Below are 21,334 nucleotides of genomic sequence, written 5' to 3' on the forward strand. Positions count from 1 at the left end.
GATTTACTGTGATTTATGCGCCTTGGTTTCATTACTTTGGCGGCACAGCCCTGAGGCAAAATCCTTTTTGACTAAGCCATGCAAAACTGACAAGGCGCAACAATGAGAAATATCTTTATTTATCCTTGTTACTCCCTCTTTTCATCTGCACTGTATTCTGCAGCACACATAATATGCTTCTAATGATTGTTTTAGTGTAGAGAGGTATCCCTTCAAGCACAACCATTGTGCTATAATACAAGCACTCTTACCCCTTGCGTTGGTGCTAGGCAGTACACAGGACTCAAGTGCAAGGAGAGAGCAGAAATGCACCTTATCCTTGTAAATATGGAATGTAGGACTTGGACCTTGCTGCAGGGTCACCACCACACATTTTGCCTTCCAACCTCCTGTTCTGATGAATTCGCATATGCTCACTTGGCAGTGCGAGGGTGTCAGTTTGTCCAACAAGCCAGTTCAACACTGAAGGCAGAAATTATACTTAAGGCAAATAAGCAGCTCTGCAAACTTAAAGTTACCTGTATTCAAACTACAGAAGTGGTATTTTACCCCCTCTGATTTCCATGCTCTCTCTCTTGAATATTTTCTCGGCCTCCATCCAAATGGCCAACTTTGAATTTAACCTGCCAATTTTGGAAATATTTTTACAGTGTGATTCTTTAAGTTCAAAAGGAGTTTATTGAAAACATGAAGGTGTCAATATACGATACATATGTGTTTAACAATCAATACATCATATATTTAGTCAAGAGTAATACATGAAAAGGGTTATATAATAAAGCAATAACAATAAAAAAATAAAAAAAGGAAGCAAAATGGAGTAAACAGAAGATGAAGTAGAGATATTGGGAATGTCCAGGAAACTCATGGAGGTTTAAGCACTTCTTGTTGGGCAGGAGGTAAGGAAAAGGATCGTGTAGCGCATATATCAAAAAACCTTGTCACAGGTGACCATAATAGAATACGTTTTGTGGACAAATGCGTGGGATAAGTAAGGAAAGTATCCAATCTATGATTGTGACAAATATCATACCACCATGCTTTATAAGAAATTTTTGAAAAATCCTTCCAATTCCATGTTATTTGTTGAAAGGCAACCGCCAATAACAGGTCAATATTTCTAACGTTATGTGAAAAATTAATCCATATTGGTGAAATACTCCCTAGAAAAATGTTAATGATAGAAAAGGGAGCATTGGTGCAGAAAATGGAGTTGATTTGAGACCATACGCGCTTCCAAAAGTCATGCACTAATGGGCAAGTGAATAACATGTGAAATAAATCAGCATTTGGAGAGTGGCAAGTCCAATAAGTATCAGGTATATTAGAGAATCTCTTGTTCAAGATTGTTGGGGAAAACAAAAGCCTATTGTAAATATAAAACAAAGTTTGTGTTAGACTAGCTGCTCTTGTAGATTTAAAGATCTTGGTCCATATATTACTCCACATGAAAAGAGACCAGGATGTGTTAAAATCTCTTCACCAGGCTAGTTCTGTCTTTGATTTTGGTCTACTATTGTCAGGAGATTAAAGAAAATTATATATTGTAGATGCTCTAGGAGAAGTGCGAAGTAAAGTGGATAAATCTATAGGTAAAGTAAAATTATGGACTGTAGAGGAGGTGCTAATTAAATGGGTATAAGTTTCAAGAACAGTGTTTCTGAGAATGTGGTATTTAGGTAAGAATTAAGTTGGTAAATCGTATAGTTGCTTGAGCGATGCAAAGGAAATTAAATCCGAATTGGAAAATAGTTGATGAATCCAAACTAGGCCTTTTTGTCTCCAGGTTTTCCAATAAAAGGGTCTGTTACGTATTAGTAGGGTTTTGTTGTGCCAAATAGTTGAAGAGTCTAGAGTCATATGAGTCGAAGGATAAAGTGGAGCAAGGAATTTTGAAGTGAGTTTAAACATGGGAGTGGAGCGAGTTTGAGGTTTGCGGGAAAAGAATAAGTATTCTTGAAAAGAGAATGGAGATAAAAAAGAGTTTTCAACTAACGCCTATAGAGGATAATCATCGGTGGAATCCAATAACCAGAATGAGGCTTGGCGCAGTAAAAAAGCTTTATGATAAGCAGTGAAGTTGGGAAAATTGACTCCTCCTTCGGTCTTAGGACGGATTAATTTGGACAAAGACATACGAGATTTCTTCTTATTCCATAAAAAAGAGGAAAGGATAGAATTAATAGATTTGAAAAATGTAGTTGAGATGAGAACTGGTATATTGGAGATTGTGTATAACACTATAGGGGAAAGCATCATCTTTATAGTGTCAAGGCGGCCCCACCAAAACAAATAAAGAGGGTGCCATTTGGTAGTAGTAAGTATTCATACATAGTGCTACCGTGCCTGGGATCGTAGGTGTAAATTGTAATCCTAAATATTTAATATGATTAGATTTCCATGTGAAATTAGTTGATGTAAAGTCTGCTTTAAAAGTGTATTTCGTCAGGGGGAGAATTTCGCATTTGTCACTATTTAGTTTATAACCAGAAATAAGGGAGAAGGAGCGTACTTCCGTTAAGAAGGCCGGAAGAGACTCGTTAGGGTTCGAAATGAAAAGCAAAATGTCCTCAGCATAAGCCGCAAGTTTAATCTGAGTTGTGGGTGTCTCAATGCCATGTATAAGCATATTTTGATGGATTTTAGAAATCAAAGGCTCAAGGGCTAGGTTAAAAAGAAAAGGAGAAAGGGGGCAACCTTGCCGCACTCCTCTACCTAGATAAAAAAATGAGGATATTAAACCATTAGCGCCTACCGCGGCGCGTGGGTTCGAATATAATAGGGAAATTAGGGAAATAAATGTAGGGACAAAACCAAACCATTCAAGAGTATAAAATAAGTAACGCCACTCGACTCTATCAAAAGCCTTTTCGGCATCTAATGCTATTGCTGAAAGAGGATGTTTCATATGTGTAGCCTTAGATAAAATCTCAAAGAACAATCATGTATTATCTGTAATTACGCGTCCTTTAACAAAACCAGATTGTTCTTTACCTAATATATTTCGTAAGTAAGATTCTAAACGAAGGGCTAATGCTTTAGAAATGTTTTTATAGTCTATGTTTACGAGATAGATAGGTCTATAATTTTTGCAGTGCTTGGGATCTTTACCTTCTTTGTGTATGAGGCAAATATGAGCCTCTGAAAAAGAACCAATTGATTTTCCCAGGAAACAAAATGAATCGATCAAGAGGAGCAGTTTGGGCAACAATAATTTGGAAAAATGCAGAAAATATTCAACGGTAAAACTCTCAGGTCCAGGTGCTTTTTCTTTTTTAAGGTGCTTGAGCGCATCGAACAATTCTTGGTGTGAAATATCGGATTCCAATGATGATAAGTCAGGGGATAAGTGCTGAGATTTTTGTATGGTAGAAAAGAAGTTAGATAGCATGAGGTCCGTAGGATTCGTTTAGGAGGAGTATAATGATTTATAAAAAGAGGAGAAAGCATTTAAAATACCTTCATCTTTAAATTGTAAAACCGAGTGTTCATCATAAATGGATTCAATGTTCAACTTGTTGTTCTTGGTTTTCAAATAATTAGCTAGAATTTTCCCTGCTTTATTCTTACCCCCATAGAATTTTGCACTAGATTTTAATAAATATAATGAGGCATTATCGGTTGACTCTTTGTTAAACTGCAGTTGTGCCCATATGATATTTTCCAAAACAACTCTTGAATTAGAAGTATAAAAAGAATGCTCCAGTCTCTTTATATCTAGGAGAAGAGCGTCAGTATGTCTGCGTGCATTAGTGCGTTTTCTAGCAACATAATTTATTATAAAGTCTCTTGCTGAGGCTTTGAAGTCGTCCCAAATGGTTGAAAAGGGAAGGGAAGCAGCTTGATTAATTGAGAAATATTCATTGAAGAAGGTAATAAATGAGGCAGAAAATACTGGGTCGAGTAAGAGAGCGTTATTAAAACGCCATCTCTTGGGAGCAATAACCTTAGGTATGATGTCAAGACATATTGATACGGGGGCATGGTCCGATAATAATATAGGTCCTATTTCTGCACCCACTAATGCTTGTGAAATATTATGTGAAACAAAAAAGTAATCAATTTGTGATTGTGAACGATGAGCCGGGGAATAAAAAGTATACTCTCTAGTGACTGGGTTGCATAGTCTCCATGCATCTAATAAACTGTGATGGGTGATAGTATGTATGAAGGATTTATGTGATTTGTTAGGGATAAATGAAGCTGTAGAGTTGCGATCTATAAATGGATCAAATACTTGATTGCAATCTCCCGCTAAAATAAAAATGTCTTCCATGCAAAGAGTAATCTGCTGCGTTAGTGCGGACCAAAAAGAAGTGTCAGCACCAGTGGGGGCATAGAAATTAAAAAGGGAGACTGGAACATCCTTCAGCAACAACTTGACATTAAGCCAACGGCCCTCGGTATCAGACACCTGCGACACAAGTTTAACATGAAGTGGTTTACGAACAAGTATCATAACACCATTACGTTTGCCATCACCTTTGGAGAAGAAAATATCTCCTTTCCATCCCTTTTTCATTTTCAACGATTCGATCTCCAGGTCTGTATTCAATTTCGCTAAATAGGTCAGGACTCTTTGCCGTTTAATGGGAGAATTGAGTCCCCTAACATTCCAAGATACAAATTTCAATGACATAACATCTTAGAGGAAATAATGAATGAAAAGAATGCATGCAAATAACCCAACACACTTAAACATGAATGAGAAGCAAAGAAGAAAGAATAGGTCCTATGAAGAATTACAATAAGTAATATATAAAATGATAGAGATGTAAAAGAAAAAAAGAAAAACAAGTGTAATTGACGCATCACCAAGTAAAGATAGGAAAATACTGAGAGAAATATGTAGGTAGGAATGTGCTAGAGAAGAATACTGAGAAAAAGTAGGAGAATGATGACGAAAATAATAGACAATGAAAATTGAGATGTGACAACATCAAGAATGAGAAGGACCAAAGAAAGAAACCGAGGGTGATGAAAAAATACATAAGACTTAAAAGGAATAAAGACACCTAATAGGAAATAAAAAAGATTGTTTGAAAAGGAGAAGAGAAACGTTTTTGGGAGGATAAGTAAAAAAAAAAAAGAAATACATAGAAACAACATACCTAGAAAGGGGAGGGTCAGGAATACACGGGGAAGGGGGATGGAACCACATGGAGTAGGCGACACATGCGGGATCAATCGAACGGAGAATCAGGAGGAGACCACGGTACACTGATAGTAAATCTGTGGAGATGAAACAAATGATAAATGGTAAATATTAGAGCGTATAAGAAAAGGTGAGAACAAACAATAACAGTAAACGGAGGAAGATCAAATGAACTTTTGTGATAACAACAAGCAAAACAGCAGCCTGATTAAAATCATTTCTTGAGGATGAAAAGTCTGTGAAGAGAAAAGCAAACCTTGAAACAACCTGTGAGGAAGCAAAAGAGAAAAACAATTAATTAAGCATTAAATGACAACGAAGGCCCTGAAGAATCCATAGCATCTGCTTTACATGAATTAATGAAGCTTTGTAGAAGTGTCGGGTCTTCATATGTTGTCGTTCTGTTATTATATGTGACCTTGAAGAGGTAAGGATGGAAAAGGCCATATTGGGCTCCCATAGAATGCAATTCAGGTCTCATATTAAGGAAAGCCTTACGTCTGTTAGCAGTGGCCTTAGCGTAATCCTGGGTAAAGAAAATAGACGAACCTGACCAAGTAATTTTCGGAGATGCTTTAACTGCTGATAAAACTTTCAACAAGTCTGTATATTCCAAAAAGTATAAAATGACTCCTCTTGGTCTTTGTGACGATGAAGCATTAGATGGAGGACGTCCCAATCTGTGAGCACGTTGAATGTTGAGTATAGTTCCTTCTGGCATGTGAAGCAATTTAGGGAGAAAAGATTTAAAGAAAGTGAGTGAGTCGGATCCCTCAAGTCCTTCTCCCAGTCCATGAATACGTAGGTTATTCTGTCTATTGCGGTTTTCCAAATCCTCGACCTGTTTCTGAAGTGTAGAGACTTGTGAGTGTAAATGAGAAACTTTAACACATGTTTCGTTGAAGGAAGAAACTGAGTTCTCAACTGCAGATACCCTTGTATCTAGATGAGACCAATTATCTGTTAAGACTTGCAACTTGGAGTTCATCTCTTCCATGAAGGGTCGAAGGGCTCTAATCTCCTCGAGTAACATTTCCATCGATACCGGCGAGACTGGCTTGGGTGGCGAAGGAGGATCTTTTTTGAGACGTTTAGTTACTGACTTCCCAGGAGTTCCGGAAGAGGGATCCATTGTCGCTTCTAAATTGTGAGGTGTGAAACGCAAAGAGTCTTCAAGCTTAGAAAATTCAGAAAAAAGTTTGGAATTTTTTATAAAAATATGTTTCTTAGATGAAGGAGTGGTGAGAGTCTTTAGTCTACCCATATAGTGTTATCTAAGCCTTCCTTCCAAATATGAATGGTCAAAGACGTTACCAATGGGGTAATGTAATCACCAGAGGGAAAAAGCCAAAGAGAGAAACATTCGCTGTTTGAAGGAGCGCAATAATAAAAATATAAATCTGATGTCTCCTTATAAAGAGCTTAAAATAAGCAATCCTAGTGCACCTCAATTGAACTCAGGAAATGAAGTACACAAACACAGGTTGTCTGTTAGACCCTGCAGATAAACACAAAATGGCTGCCAAACTCATTCCTCACAGGACCCTCATAAAAATGCACAGCATTGAAAATGCAGCAATACCTGCAAAATTCCAAAGATTTAGAAGTGAATTGTCCTTGCCAGGACAGCTGGATATAAGAGGAGCATTAGAAGAGTCACAGCTTCATCCTTTTGTGAGTGAATCACGATCGTGGCAACAATGAGAAGAAAACAAAATGGCGGCTGCGGTAATGCGCGGCCTCAAAAACGGGGATTTATGATGAATAAAGTACTTGCTTGTGGCAGAGAGGGGCTCCAGAGATTACATTATGCCCAGGAAGTGATCCGCCATCCGTAACCGCCGCCAGCGGCTCTCATTGCCGGCTGAAACACATGGAGACCTCGGGAAACGCCGGGCGCTTCACCCGTGCACCGCCATCCCGCTCGGGCGCCAAGCCACGCCCCCTACAGTGTGATTCTTAAACAGACTTTGGGTGGTTGAGGACTAGATTTATCATAATGCAAATCTCCAAGTATTTTGAGGGTTTCAGCCCCTAAAAATGTTTTAATACATAGACCCTATAGATGTATTTTACAGCACTGTATTTGAAAAGATCCAGCAGGCATACAAAGATAAACAGCATTGCTGTAGTTCAACCAGGAGCCTACCAGCACTACCAAAGATGAGCACTGATGCTCAAAGCACAATAAGGGTGATCTGTTTGCGCTCTTGTGTGTTGGAAAGACCAGGGAGAGACCACAGTGGAAACCTGTTCATTAAGAGGAAGGGAAGAAGCAAACTCAGAACCTAGATTCGTTTTACAATAGACTTGTTCGCTCCAACCCCCCTTTTCCTGTGGCCAGATTTCAGAGATCCTTACTTCAGAATGTCAACCAATAACTAATATCTCCATTTTCCTGTGGTTCAGTTTCAGCTAGTATTTTCCCACTCAGGCTCTGACCTGCCAAAGACTCTGTTGGACATTGTTAACTGAGATACTGTGACTTTAAAGGTGGGACACAAACTTGGATTTCATGAGCATATGTGTAGAACCACGGGCCAAAAGGGCAGATGAGACTATCTAAGCGGGCGATATGAATGTTTATTAGGTTGGGGGTCATGCTGGACTTTACAGGACACAACCATTATTTTGGAATAATGTTGGATTGAATTGTGTTCCGGAGATCCTCTGGTGCACAGGGACAAACAAGATTTAAACCAGCTGAGCTTCCTATCATCAATCCAAATGGTCAACAGTGTCAATTGATGCTGATAGGCCTAAAAGAATTAGGGTGCTGACACGGTTGATGCGCAAGTCAGAAGGCATCAACCTATTCTACTAAAATAGCCTCTGTGCTGTTAGCATTTAAAATGTATTATTTTTAGAAAATTGAATAGGTAGGTGGCCACACAATTTGCCAGATTCTTTGTAGCATCAATTACAGCATTTGCTCAAAAGAGGAGTTAGATAGCAGGGTATAGTTGATAGATAGCCAGGGGTCAAGTTATGGACCAGAATTATGAGAGGAACAATGTCTGACTCACTCATGCCAAAGAAAATATTGAGAGAGGCGGTTAAAGGGATTAGTGATAAGGGTGATCATATTCAGTTCAGTTCAATTTGCTTTATTCAACAAAAGTTGCAATAAAAGCATAAATATTAAATATACAAAAATGTACAAGAAAATGACAAAATCACATGAAAACAATATCATTCATGTATGATAGCTAATGTGTTGCAGCATTCCTAGATAACAGTATTGATTATAAAATCAGTTGTAAAACGTGCAGAGTATAATACCAAACTATCCCTAGTGACCCAGTTCCCATTTCCTGATAGGACAGTTTAAAGAAGTATTAATAATAAAGATAACAATCAATATGACTAATCATTGTAGAAGTAATAAAATTCAGCATTATTACATCACATTTCCTACAGAGAAGGACGCTTGTGTGTAAGGAAATAAAAAACGATGGAGTCATTATCTAAGAGCTGTAACATGAAATCAAAGACAATCAAGGAGCAACGGATGTAGAGCACATAGCATTGTCCCTAAACCTAAAACTTCATGCGATATTCACATAACTGCAAGTGATGGGCTCATGTTGATCGAATGTTTATGTGGGCCCAATTATTATGAAGATTTCCCAATAGTGGTCAGGCCTCTTGATCCAATAACCCACATTTTACCCCAAGAATTTTACAAATGCACATTTATAAACTATAGTTGAATCTTATGCAAGAATGCCCAGGGCAGCTAAACTGATTCATGTCCCCAATTGCCTACAAATCACGTTAATCCAAGTCTGGTGTGGGCTGGCATAGCCCTTCAGGCATAGAACATGCCCGGTCGATTCATCCGAGTTATTGCATACTGGGACCAGTTTTGGGCTAACAGCCCTCTTCAGCCAGGCTAGCTTGAATCCAGCATTTGTCACCCCGAGTGGGACGGGTATGCCCAGACGTGGGTCCTGTGCACTCCATGCTACTGGACTCAAGCTATCCTGGCTGAAGAGGGGTGAAACCCCAAAACCGGTCCTAGGATGCTTGTTTCCAGTCCAGGGAGGACCTGCCTTGGCTGTTCGGACTGGACTGTTCCCATGAGTCACAGGGTCAAAACTGATTTGCATATGGCTGGGTTCAAACTGGAATGGAATGGTGAGCAAAACAATGATGGATTTAGGCCCAGATCACTGTACTGGGGTGAATGTATGACATTGTTCTGCATTCTGTCAATCAACTGTTGTTTTTGTTTTTTTTAAAAAGAGGAAATACCAGAACCATTTCTCTCTCTCCTACAGAGAAATGTGATCAGGAATACAATCTTATCCAGGTGCCCTGCCTCTTGTTATTGCATCCACATTGGAGGAAATGTCAGCTAGATCTAAGAGGGGGTCACAAGGAGCATGAGGATCCTCTATATGTGTGCCCCTTGGCACATTCTCTAGAGCATTGGTTGTGGGTGTTTATGAATAAAGATCTATGCTAACCAAACCAGGGGGCGATATTATTTTACAGAGATGGGGCACAGGCATTTCTCCACCACTTTAACAAAGCAAAGAACCTGTTAGAATACTTAGAGGCACAATCCAATTTCAGATCCTGCCACCTTCCACCATCCCATTGTTTCTTAGCCCGAGCCTGGGTCTTTTTATACATCTTTCTTGTCAGATGAATCTGCTGGACATACATTGTAGAAGTACTTTAACCATGTGTCTGCGTAAGGATCTGCGCTCCTTATTAAACCAGTTATTTGCTCTGGGCAGACACCTTTTATGACCCTTAGTAGGGACTACGTAGTGGGACAGGATTTTCTTGAAGACTTTATTATGTGTGACAATCATTGTCTTACCATTTCCATTAAACAGGCCTGTAGGTCCTTGCTTATTTGTTGTAAAACGCTAGGGCACTCTAATACTTGAGACCATTTCAATCATTGCGTATAACTCGAAGGGGTGATATCCTTTGTATGAAATGGTAAGTGTTGTTCATTTTCCAGCTTTGGGTAGAGGGATTCCATAAAAAGACTTAACCGGCCATGGGCACTCTCTATCCCTATTGTACCCATCATATCTACAAGGGAGGACCACAATTGGAGATCTAATAGGGAATAGTGTATATGGCTAGAGTGAATGGAATTGCAAAAGGTATTGGCCCCCTGCCTATCAGATTTGGCTCTACCATTGGTGGCTCTTGAGCCAAAGTCAAGTGTGAACGCCATCAGTTGCAAATCAGCCTCTGTCAATCTTCGTATGGGTGAGAGATCAAGCTGCGGAATATCCCAAACCTCATCCTCTTTTTTGTCTCGACCCAAGTCATGATGATGAGCCATCAGATATTCCTCAAGAATCAAAATAGTTTTGGATCTTAGTCCTCCCCGAACCCCTCTATAATAGACATTAAAAATATTGTATTGCAGGATCTCCTATTGGAGGTTACTAACTGAATAGCTAAAACATTTGGACAGTCAAAAAAAGCTATGAATTAATCTGACCCATATTGTTAGCCCCCCTGAAGGCCTCCTACATGGTCCTCTTGAGTTGGGACTAAAATAATTAAGATAACCATGTTTTAAAAGAGGGTCCATTGGGCAAGTTTCCTGGAATTAGCAAATGTCATAAAACTCAATAAAATTGTTCCAGTCTGGAAGGGAAACCTTAGATTTAAGGCTTGGTTCATTCCAGGATATTATGGAAATCTCCTTCCCAGCCACAGCAAAGTTAGCTAATGGAGGCTGACTACCAGTGATCAAGGTTTAGGGGTACGAAAATACACTATTAAGGGATAATGGAAGTCCATCCATCCAACTAATTGTGCATTAGGGTTGACCAAGGAGGTGGCAAGAGTAAAACCCTTGGGGATATTTAGAAGGGATTTCGACCTGTCCAGAGCATAGCTGGTAAAGAGGAAATCACTCCTCTCATCCAAGGTGGTAGAGAGTGGTTTTCAATCCATCCACCATCCGAGTGGGGGAATCAGTTTGTTGACTTTTAAGGAAATCTCCCCAGTTAGGGTCGCTAGGATTATGTACAAACAAAGCAACACCAATGACAGACCAAGGTTAAGGAGTTCAATTCCCAAGTTTCAAAATTGTTATATTCAGTTTGGTGCAACAACTTCCAACATTCGTCGTTGTTAGATGTTCAAGAAGTCCAAAACATTTCACACAAAGGAAGGTGCACCCAAGACTTAGTCTCAATAAGTACATATATTCCAGAATAATTTTTTCTTCTTTTATTTTAGAAACAGCAAACCGCCAACGCGTTTCGTTCCCTTTGCCACAGGAACTTCTTCAGGGCTGTAATCAATTACAAGACAACATGTATAAAGACAACATATATAAATAAAACATATAAAAAAAGGAAAAAAGAAACAAGACTAACCTCACAATATATTCATATATGCATACATTGAAAAGCACAAAAACTTGTCTATTTGATCACATAACTAGCATATATAACATTCAACAAGAAAAAGGACTTGTGTCACATATTCACATACTTAAACATAGGTGGGCAAGTACAACACATACAAATTGAGTCATAAGATATATATTGAGAACAGAAAGAGGCCATGAGAGAGAATAGAAGATAAGGAGTCAAGTTCATACAAAATATATATGACTGCCAAAACCAAAGCACGGAATCCAAAAAGTATCCAGAAAGTCTCACCTAACAATCAAATAAGATTGCCAAGTGATCTGACTATAATACGTACACAACTCAAGCATTCCAGTCAAGTAAACCATGTTATTGACATGTAAGATAACTCGTTTGTCAAAGGCAAGAGGGGCATTTATACAATAAGCACCTTATACATCTGCCAAAAAAGCTCACCTTATAATCAACAGATGGATATAAATCCTTCAATGAAACATGACTGAAGCAGAACACTCAAAATTCAGTTTGGCGCATAGAGTAAAAAGAATAAGATCTGAAACACAAAACAAAATCTAACACAACCACAAATAAGGATATTTACAAAAAAGGCAAGATCGCTAATATGCATCTAAATAACACTGGACTCACCTTCAATGTTGAAGGTGCAGATTGGAGCCCCTCGGGGGAAATAAGTATTTTAAATCCAATGCAGTCCCTCAGAAAGGCAATAGTCCATATAAAGGTTTAAAAATCGAAACAACGGAAAAGACAAATATCAAAAAGTTACCCTGTATTGGATACCAGAGCAATATAATAAACAAAATAAGAAACACGCGATACTTAGACTCAATTATGAGTGATATCGCTTATGCACTAACTCTCCCAAGTCAAACAAAAAAATACCTAAGGATTTATGCCACTTAACACATATAGGGCCTTATGTAGGTGGGCTGGCATTTACCACTTCATAAATACCGAATCATACCGATTCGGTATTTATGAAGTGGTAAATGCAATGTAGGTAATGAGTCGGTAAATATTACCGAATCGCAAAAATTCGGTAATTACCGAATCGCTATTTACCGATTCGGTAATGAGGCATACCTTCCCATTGATGGGAAGGTATGCCTCATTACCGAATCGGTAAATACCGATTCGGTAATGGGGGAGCACATGCAAGGGTGGCAGGGTGTCACATTGACACCCTGTTGCACCCCTGATTCGGCCATGTGTGCACATGTGGCGCACATACATGCCCTAAGGGCATGTATGTCTGCCACATTGCACACTTAAAAGTGCACAAAAATGCTTTTTTTCACCTATTCGTCATTTACCACCAACCTTTAGTTGGTGGTAAATAACGAATCCCCACACCCACCACACACTCCCCCTACATCTCATTTCATGATTCGGTATTTACCGAATCGGTAAATTTACCGAATCGGTAATATTACCGATTCGGTAATTTTACCGATTCGTTAAATACCGAATCATGAAATTCTCCCCCTACATCTCAAAAGCCAAAATACCGGTCGGTAACGGTATAATTACCGAAAAACGGCTGTTACCGACCGGTATTTGGCTTCCGACATGAGGCCCTTAGAGACTAATAACAAAAAAGAATAACCATAAACCTAATCATACCATAAACACCCACGTGACTATCCCATAATTGATCACACCTCTTACTGTTTGTAAAAACGTTCAGAAAAATACCCCTCATAAATCACAAACCGACATAGTAACAACCTCCAAATTTAAGACAATAACCCATATAAAAATAAAAAAAAAACATACCATAACGTCACATTATTTATAATCGCAACAATACCAAAAGGTTACATAATTGCCAGATGGGATGTGCCAGGGCTAAAGAGTTGCCTTACTAATATGCCCTCAATTACATATAGAAGAGGTAAATCATTGCGTAATGTCCTATGCCCCAGTTATGTGATCAATAAAAATGACACATGGCTGCCTTCTAAACCTAAAGGTTTTCACACTTGTGGGATGTGTAATATCTGTCCCTACGGCAAAAACAAAACCTTAAAGTTTGCCTACAATACAACCAATATGTATGATATAATGCATTTCATCAACTGTAACACCACTCCTGTTATCTATGTAATAGGATGCAAGAGCTATATCATATATGTTGGGAGTACAGTTCGTCCGTTAAAAACTTGGATACAGGAACACCGTAGGGCTATTTTAAATGGAGATTGGAGATATTCTCTGAGTGAACATTATAGGACAAAGCATTCTGAAGACAGCACTTTTTGGTTTCATGGTATTGACTATGTTCCCATTAACAACAGAGGTGGGAATAGGGAATTATTGGTTAGACAAAAAGAGGCAAAATGGATTTGTAGATTGAGGGCTACACATATGGGTCATAATACTGATAAGGAATTACATTATTTCTTAGGCTAATATAATATTAAAAAGGGACATTACCCTTGTTCGGGCCGTTTTTTGAAATTAATATTCCTCTGTCAGGGGACTGGGACTGGTAGTCCCCTGCGGAAAGTGCTCCTGCTGTGTCCCCTCAACAGAGGCGGAATGGCGTTGCAGCCCCATTATCATAATCTTCCTTGGAAACCATGCTCCCAATATTCTATATTTTAGTGACAAAGGAACATGAAACGTCATCCCACAGATTTGCAGAGGCTTACTTTAAATTAGTTAATTTATATGGCCTGATGAATTTGTTAATATGTTCTTTAGCATAAGAGTAGTATTTACAGCCTGATATATAGTGACAATAATTTTCAGCCACTGCATCCAGTTGGTATGTATAGGTAATGAGATATGGAATTAAATATACTAATTTTAAATACAAATGATGATGTACCGGCTGGCAATTCAGAAATATAGTTGATGCACTTTTATTGTAGGTTCATTTTATCAACCGAATATAGTGATGGAGGTGGAGATTCACAAACATTTCGCGCTGGGCTAGTGTCACAAAAGGGATTATTTTTCCAAATGTACTTAGTTTGCGCTGGAAGATACATTGAAAATAATTCAACGCAGCACAAAGCACTGCTTTGCGTTACTTAGCTCCAAAGGGAAGTTACATGGGTGGTACATGGGCCTTTCCATGCAACCACTGATGCTATCACACCTGCCTTGTGACACTAAACCCTAACTACAAACATTGGTAGCCAGGGTTTTGTGCCAAAAGTTAACCCTATCTGAAAGGAGAACATTAAACAGGAAAAATATGTATATTTCTCCTTTCTTTTCTGACTTTGCATGTTTGCTGCACTATGCAGCACACACACAAATTAGATAAAGTTTTAACGTGTGTCTAAGCATTGTATTTTGTACTGGAAGGGTTCAAAACCTTTGCATCTTGTTTCCAACCACGAGTTACATCACTAATAGTTTTTTTTTTATACAACATGTATTAACGCAGTGTATTACAAAGTTCCTTCACACATCTTTAATATTGTTCAATGTCTCTTGATATGTGAACTGTAGTCCGTACAGTAATATCTCATCCAATCCGTAATCACCCATGAACCTTTTTGCTGCCAGTGTCCATAATAATGTGAGCCCTTAACGCATGATCGTGGTTATTTTTTTCAATTTCTCATGTAGCTGTCATTCTGACACTCTTCTCAACACAGATAGCTACATGTCGATCGTTAGTCCCACCTTCTTCCTGAAATGAGAAGAAAGTCAGGGGCATATTAGCAAGGGCAATAGTGCCGCTTTAGCGGGACCTTTTCCTGCTAAAGCGGTGTTGGACTTGACCCTTCTGGCAAGTACACCCCCAGAACTTTTTGCATTTATTCTAGCCTTTTTCCTATGTTGCATTAGTGGTTTTAGGCCTCTAGGCGCTTTCACACTGAGTCCCAGTGGAAAGTGCGTGTGCTCTGTGGATGTTTTAGTGAGACTGACCTGCCCTCCCATAGGAATGCATGGGGGATCTGAGTGACCGTGTTAAGTCCTGATGTGAGAGGAGTGCAGGGTCGAGTTTGGTATGTGTGAACTCATGAGATTGAATGCTGCGCGATGATGTGTGCGGCGTTACTGTGTCTAGTGTAGAAGTGCCACTTATAGAAGCTGGCATATCTGTGTAATAAATGTGAAGTGAGTGTCTGGCTTGTGATTGGCTGGTGTGCCTGGCTCCAGGAGTCAGGATGGGTCTGCCCCGGTGGTGAATGGAGAGATCTGCATGTTCATGGCAGGGAGGAGTACACCTGGGACTTGAATAGGGCTGGGCTTTCCCTACACAATGCTGGCTCCACCCCCTGTGATGCGTCTGATGTCCCTGGCCTGTCCTGTGAAGAGGGAGAGAGGCTGAGCAAAACAAAGTGCTCAGGAACCAGTTGCATCTGGTTCGCCCCTTCCCTGCACCTTTGAAGACAAAGGATTTTGTGTATAAAAGGGGGGCTGTGACCCATGAAAATGTTCTTGTTCTGGACTTGAATCTACCAGGGGCGCGCTGCTGCTGGGGCCCAGGAGGGACCGCAATGGGGGCTGCCTCCCTGCTGGAGGGCCCTGTGTGCTGGCCCCTGGGCCCAGCTCTGCCCCTGCACCCCTTCCCTGGACTTTGCCTGTTCTCTTTTGGATCCTGAAAGAGGGGGGCTTGCTGCTGGTGGGGCCCAGGAGGGACCGCCATGGGGGCTGCCTCCCTGCTGGAGGGCCCTGTGTGCTGGCCCCTGGGCCCTACCTTGCCCCTGGATGCCGGAGTACGGAAGGGTGCGGGGCTCCCGTGAGCAGCTGGGAGCCCCGGAGACAGGAGACGAGGAAAATGCCCCCGGAGCCTTGCGGGCTCCACAACCAAGTCCCGGGTCCCAGGAGGGGGCCCGGGTGAAGAGGGTGGGCGGCTGAAGCCACCAACGGCAGCGCGGGGCTCCTAGGAGCGATGGGAAGCCCAGCGCCATAAGTGATTCTGCCGGTGGAGGGGGGCTTTCCTAGTGAGGAGAGAGCCCCGCGGATGCCCTGTGCCAACCCCTGAAGAGTCCTGGGTCCCAGGAGTGGGCCCGGGGGAATAGGAGCAGAGCTCACCAGAAGTCCTGCCTGATGCCCGGTGAGTGGGGCCGATGGGGAGGCAGCCGTGGTGGAAGTCGGGAGTTCCCGTGGGAGGGGGAGCTCCCTGTGCACATCGTGGTGCCATGTGAGGCAAAACGCAAGATTCCTTCCCTGAGCGGGCCCGCCGTTGTGGGCCACTCCAACGTTGTGGGCATATTTTGTTTAAGGGCCCCTGTTGGGGCCCCACCGGCCAGTGGGGCCATGCTGCCACGTGTGAGGGGCATGCTTATTTTTAGAGCCTGGGTGGCTCCAACGATGGCCATAATTATTTTAGGAAGGCCCAGAGGGGCCCAATGTTTTTATTGTCCAGGCACATTACTTACTTTCAGGGCCCCGTGTGGCTCCAATGCCTGGCATACTTGTCCCAAGGGCCATTGCGAGCCCAAGCCCCAGTTGACTGTTTTCCAGCTGCCCAGCAAGTAGTGGGCAGCTGCACCGTTTAGGTCTGTGCACATTGCGCACCCTTGACTTTCGCTGCCTTTGCAGCGTGCCCTGACGGTTGGGACACAGGGCATTTGAGCCCCTCCTTTGCGATGACCAGTTGGCCAGGGGGGCTGTGGGGAGTGTTAGGTTTATAGGGCGCCAGGCCCTAATGTGATTTTGGTGCTAGGAAATGTAATTCACGTAGTATGTTTTACACATCTTGTGTTATACCTCTAAATATGATTCATGATTATGAGGTTGGTTCGCATATGAGGGTTTATGCTAGTGAGAATTATTCCCTAAGGTAGTTATGCTTAGGAGGTTAGGGTCTAATGCGCTAGACTTGTGAGAGATTGCATAATGTGTTTATGCCCCTGTGATGTTTACAGGATAGGTTTTATACCTGATTCTGTTATGATAATGTTGAAGTCATTATTGCGCCAGTAGTTACTGGTTGTGCACCACAGTATAAATTGTGTTACAGTTGGTATATGTCCTACATTTACAATTGGTGATTTGTGCTAATTCTGACAGTGGTCCATGTGGCCCTGTCTTGTGTAAATAGTCCCCTGTAAAATTCTGCCCAGTGCCAGTTGGCACAGTGTAAATTGTGTGAATATTATCCAATGTGTTTTGGTATAATACAAAGGCTATTTTTATATATAACCTTGTGTGGAGTTTCTTTTGTGGTGGGCCTTGGGTGTTGTTACTGGGTGCGCGCGCAAACGCTTTACACATTGCCTCCGGGATAAGCCTGACTGCTCGTGCCAAGCTACCAAGGGGGTGAGCAGGGGTTATCTTTGGCGTATAACTCCCCAGCCCTGACTTAGAGTGGTGGTCTCTGCCAGGCTTTGGCGCAAGCCTTAGACAACCAGAGATCCCATTTCTAACAAGCTGCGATAATTCTATCGCCCTACCAGCAAGCTGTCGCTAACAGCAGTTAGCTTTCTGACGAAAGCGACCGGTTTGGGTGCCGCTTTGCATGTGAGCGATATTTATCGCTAATGACATGCAAAGTAGGCGTTCCAGACCAACAGACCTGGTAAACAGCCGCTAACAGGCCTATCGCCTATTAGCAAGGAGGCCCTGGCCCCGGTTAGCGACTTGAAAAGTCGCGCTAACTGGGGTCATCGCCGGTTTTTTAACACCTGCTATTTTCCTGACTTAACCATGCCTAACATGGGGGGTGGATTATGCTGATACGACCACAGGGTCGTATCATCAAGGTTTTCCCCCTTCCCCATGCAACATCGCTGGTTTTGTCATGATGTTGGCCCTTCCCTCCCGCTATCGCTGGAATAGTTATCGCCATAGTGCTAATTGTTGCTAATACAGCGTTTGCGTCGCGATATATTCCAGCGATAGCTGACGATAAAACATTGTGAGCTAAGCGCGCTCTGCGATATTTATCGCAGTTTGTTGCTAATATGGCCCACAGTTTCTTTCTAAAAGAACACCGATTTTCTTCCACCATCGTCCCACACCTTTCCTCCGTTTGTTTAACAGCATCCTTACATACATCACACTCCACTGGAACGGTTATCTAATCAAGCAAAGGTTTACATTATTTTTCAACTCATTTCCCCCAAACTATGTTTATCTGAAGATTGCATCCTCTGAAATGAGCATTTGACACTTTCCAGTAATTACACGTTTGCGTTGAATATATTTACATATCAATGACAATTTTCCAGGAATCTTTAAAAAGGGAGTGGAGTTGCACAGTCTGTGTTGTGATGTGGAATAACACCCCATGAACTTAAATGAAGAATACGTGGATATCCAAAGGAACGACGGAGAAGAATCACATGCAATAAAGTAAAACAATAAAATTAGCCACGATTGACATGCTACACAATACCCGTCACCCTCATCTACGGAGGATAAATATAAATAACAGAAAATGACATTTTCTAGCAGGATACATTATATGTAGCAATAATACTAGTAATTGCACTACGTACAGCATTCCATGCATTCTGATTGCATGGCCACGCCACTCTGTCAGCAGATATATTATCCATTTAATTATAGCGGGAAGCCAGCTAACATTGCGCCCAAAGGAATACTTTTCCTCATCTTTGAAGAAATTATTAAATTCCTGAAACAGGATGTTCAGGACTAAATACACACGTAATAGTGAATTAAGGCCAACAGATGTAAATAACGCTTCATGAAAGGATGCACAAGAACTCAAGCAATGCTCACAACAATCTCCAGGGTCCAGCACATGGACCATTTAGAAGCCAAGGCTCAAAAAGCGTGATGCTTTGTCAGCACAGCTCACAAGCACGTGTGTCAAGCATGACCAAGTAGCTGCATGAGAAGGCTAGCATGGCTACCCTCTGCCGCATGAGGGGACAAGCGTAAGCAGTGGTACTTGAATGCAACCGTTTTCATCTGTCATAGGCCGAAAACATGCACTTGACCAAAGGAAATAGGTAATTGCGTACATGAAATAACACGAACGTGGCCAAGTCAACTCCTTTCTGAACGTATAATTTCTCTTGGGTGATAGCTAGCTTATTGCTAAGAAAAACGATTGCTTCTCACTATCTCCAAATGTCAATGTGGAAGAGGGGAGTCATACCCTCAAGTGGATATATTCAAGGGGGAGGCCGTTAGCATGTGTGGTATTAGGAGCTCTTATGCCAACGTAGCCCCACTACGGACCCCAACTCTTTCCATGTTTGAATGGAAACCCCTCTTTTGGGATAATGCCTCAATTAATGAAGATCGGTGCATACCTTTTAGCTATTCATTTATCTGTGATTTAATGTATTCAACATCCGAGATGCCCTCTAGGTTGATGATCATAATCAAATCCCTTCCTTACCGAAGGCTAGTAAGGCATTCCTGGGCTAACCAGTCATCATCCCACAAATAACCTTGGTCATTTTGCCCTTCCAACCAATTCTTTTGAGGGGCTTTCACCAGCAGGAGAGAACTACTCTAGAGGAGGGATTTTGGTTGTCGTGTTCTAATATGGGAGACTCAGAAGTGGGAATTTATTGAATAAGTAATGCTCCAGATGGAAGGATGTAATTTATGTCAAGATAAAATAATAGACATGCACAATCAATATGATAAGTGGCCCAGCAATGTTTGTGGAAGTCCACCATTCACAGGCTTCCATCATGTTGTCAAGACCCCTAACCTGATTTTTGTTTTCAATAACTGCATTAAAGACACAAATTCTCCCATTCTTCCTCCAAGGTACACTCAGTAATCACGGGTTAATGTGGTGCAAATGAAACTCATTGAGTGAAGGGGGTAAATAAAGATGAAAAGGCCTTTGAATCCAACCTTCACATTTGGTTCTCTCTTGTATAAATGTCTCTTTCCATGGTAACAAATACTTCTTTGTGTACCAGAGAATGTTTCCTGTATTAAGGAGAACCTAATTTCAATTACTCATCCACTAAACACTCGACTTCAGTTTCCTGATTTATTCTAGTTTCTTAAATTTAGAAATGACACCAAGCAGGGAGTCATTTTTAAAGCATTGGCAGGAACCACCATCATGCTGATCCTGCCAGTTCTTTTTGCGGTTTGGTGTGGAGCTCCCTCAACATGACGGAGCTTTGCACCTAACGTATCCAATTTATTTTCAAAAAGAAAATGCCAAACCAGGATTTTCTTTTTCTCTAATGTGGAAACATGTACACAAAAGTGTACCTCATAGTCAGAATGTCATAACAGGGAAGTCAGTGGTCATACTAAGACCTGGCAGCGCTCGCTTAAACCATTTAAAATGTAGCAGCAAGCGGACGAACAGGCACTTGGCCAGTAACATTTCCCACTGGTTGTGATAGCCACCTGGGAGAGGGGAATGGCTGAAGCCATGAAGATACAATGACCCTCAGAGAGAGGTGTAAGGGCCTGATTGTGTTAGTTATCAGGCAGCCTGATGTTGCCACGAACGTAAGGTCGTGGCCAGAGGGCCATTGTGTTATGCTGGAACAGTAGAGATAAAAAAGGCCTGCTTTTTGGTTACTCCATAATGACTACACGTACCTTCCAACAGGGACTGGCTCTCACCCCATCCCCCGAGCTGATGAGTTCATAGACAGGCTGTGCATTTCAAAATTGTTCCGTACTTTTGATCTCACATCAGGGTACCTGACTGCTCTGAGGGGGAGCAAATAAGGTGTGAACATTCCAAAGGGCCACTTTCAGATCAGGATGATGCCCTTTGGGTTGAAGAATGTCTCTGCCACGTTTCAGAGGATGTTGAACAGTGTCCTATCTGGGAAGGAGGAATTCTGTGCCACCTACACAGATGACATAGCTGTCTTCATTTCTAGCTGGCTAGAACACCTGTACCATCCCCAGGAGGTGCTTCAGG

This window comes from Triturus cristatus, chromosome 3_1 (genome assembly GCF_964204655.1).
Source record: "Triturus cristatus chromosome 3_1, aTriCri1.1, whole genome shotgun sequence".
NCBI classification, from domain to species: domain Eukaryota; kingdom Metazoa; phylum Chordata; class Amphibia; order Caudata; family Salamandridae; genus Triturus; species Triturus cristatus.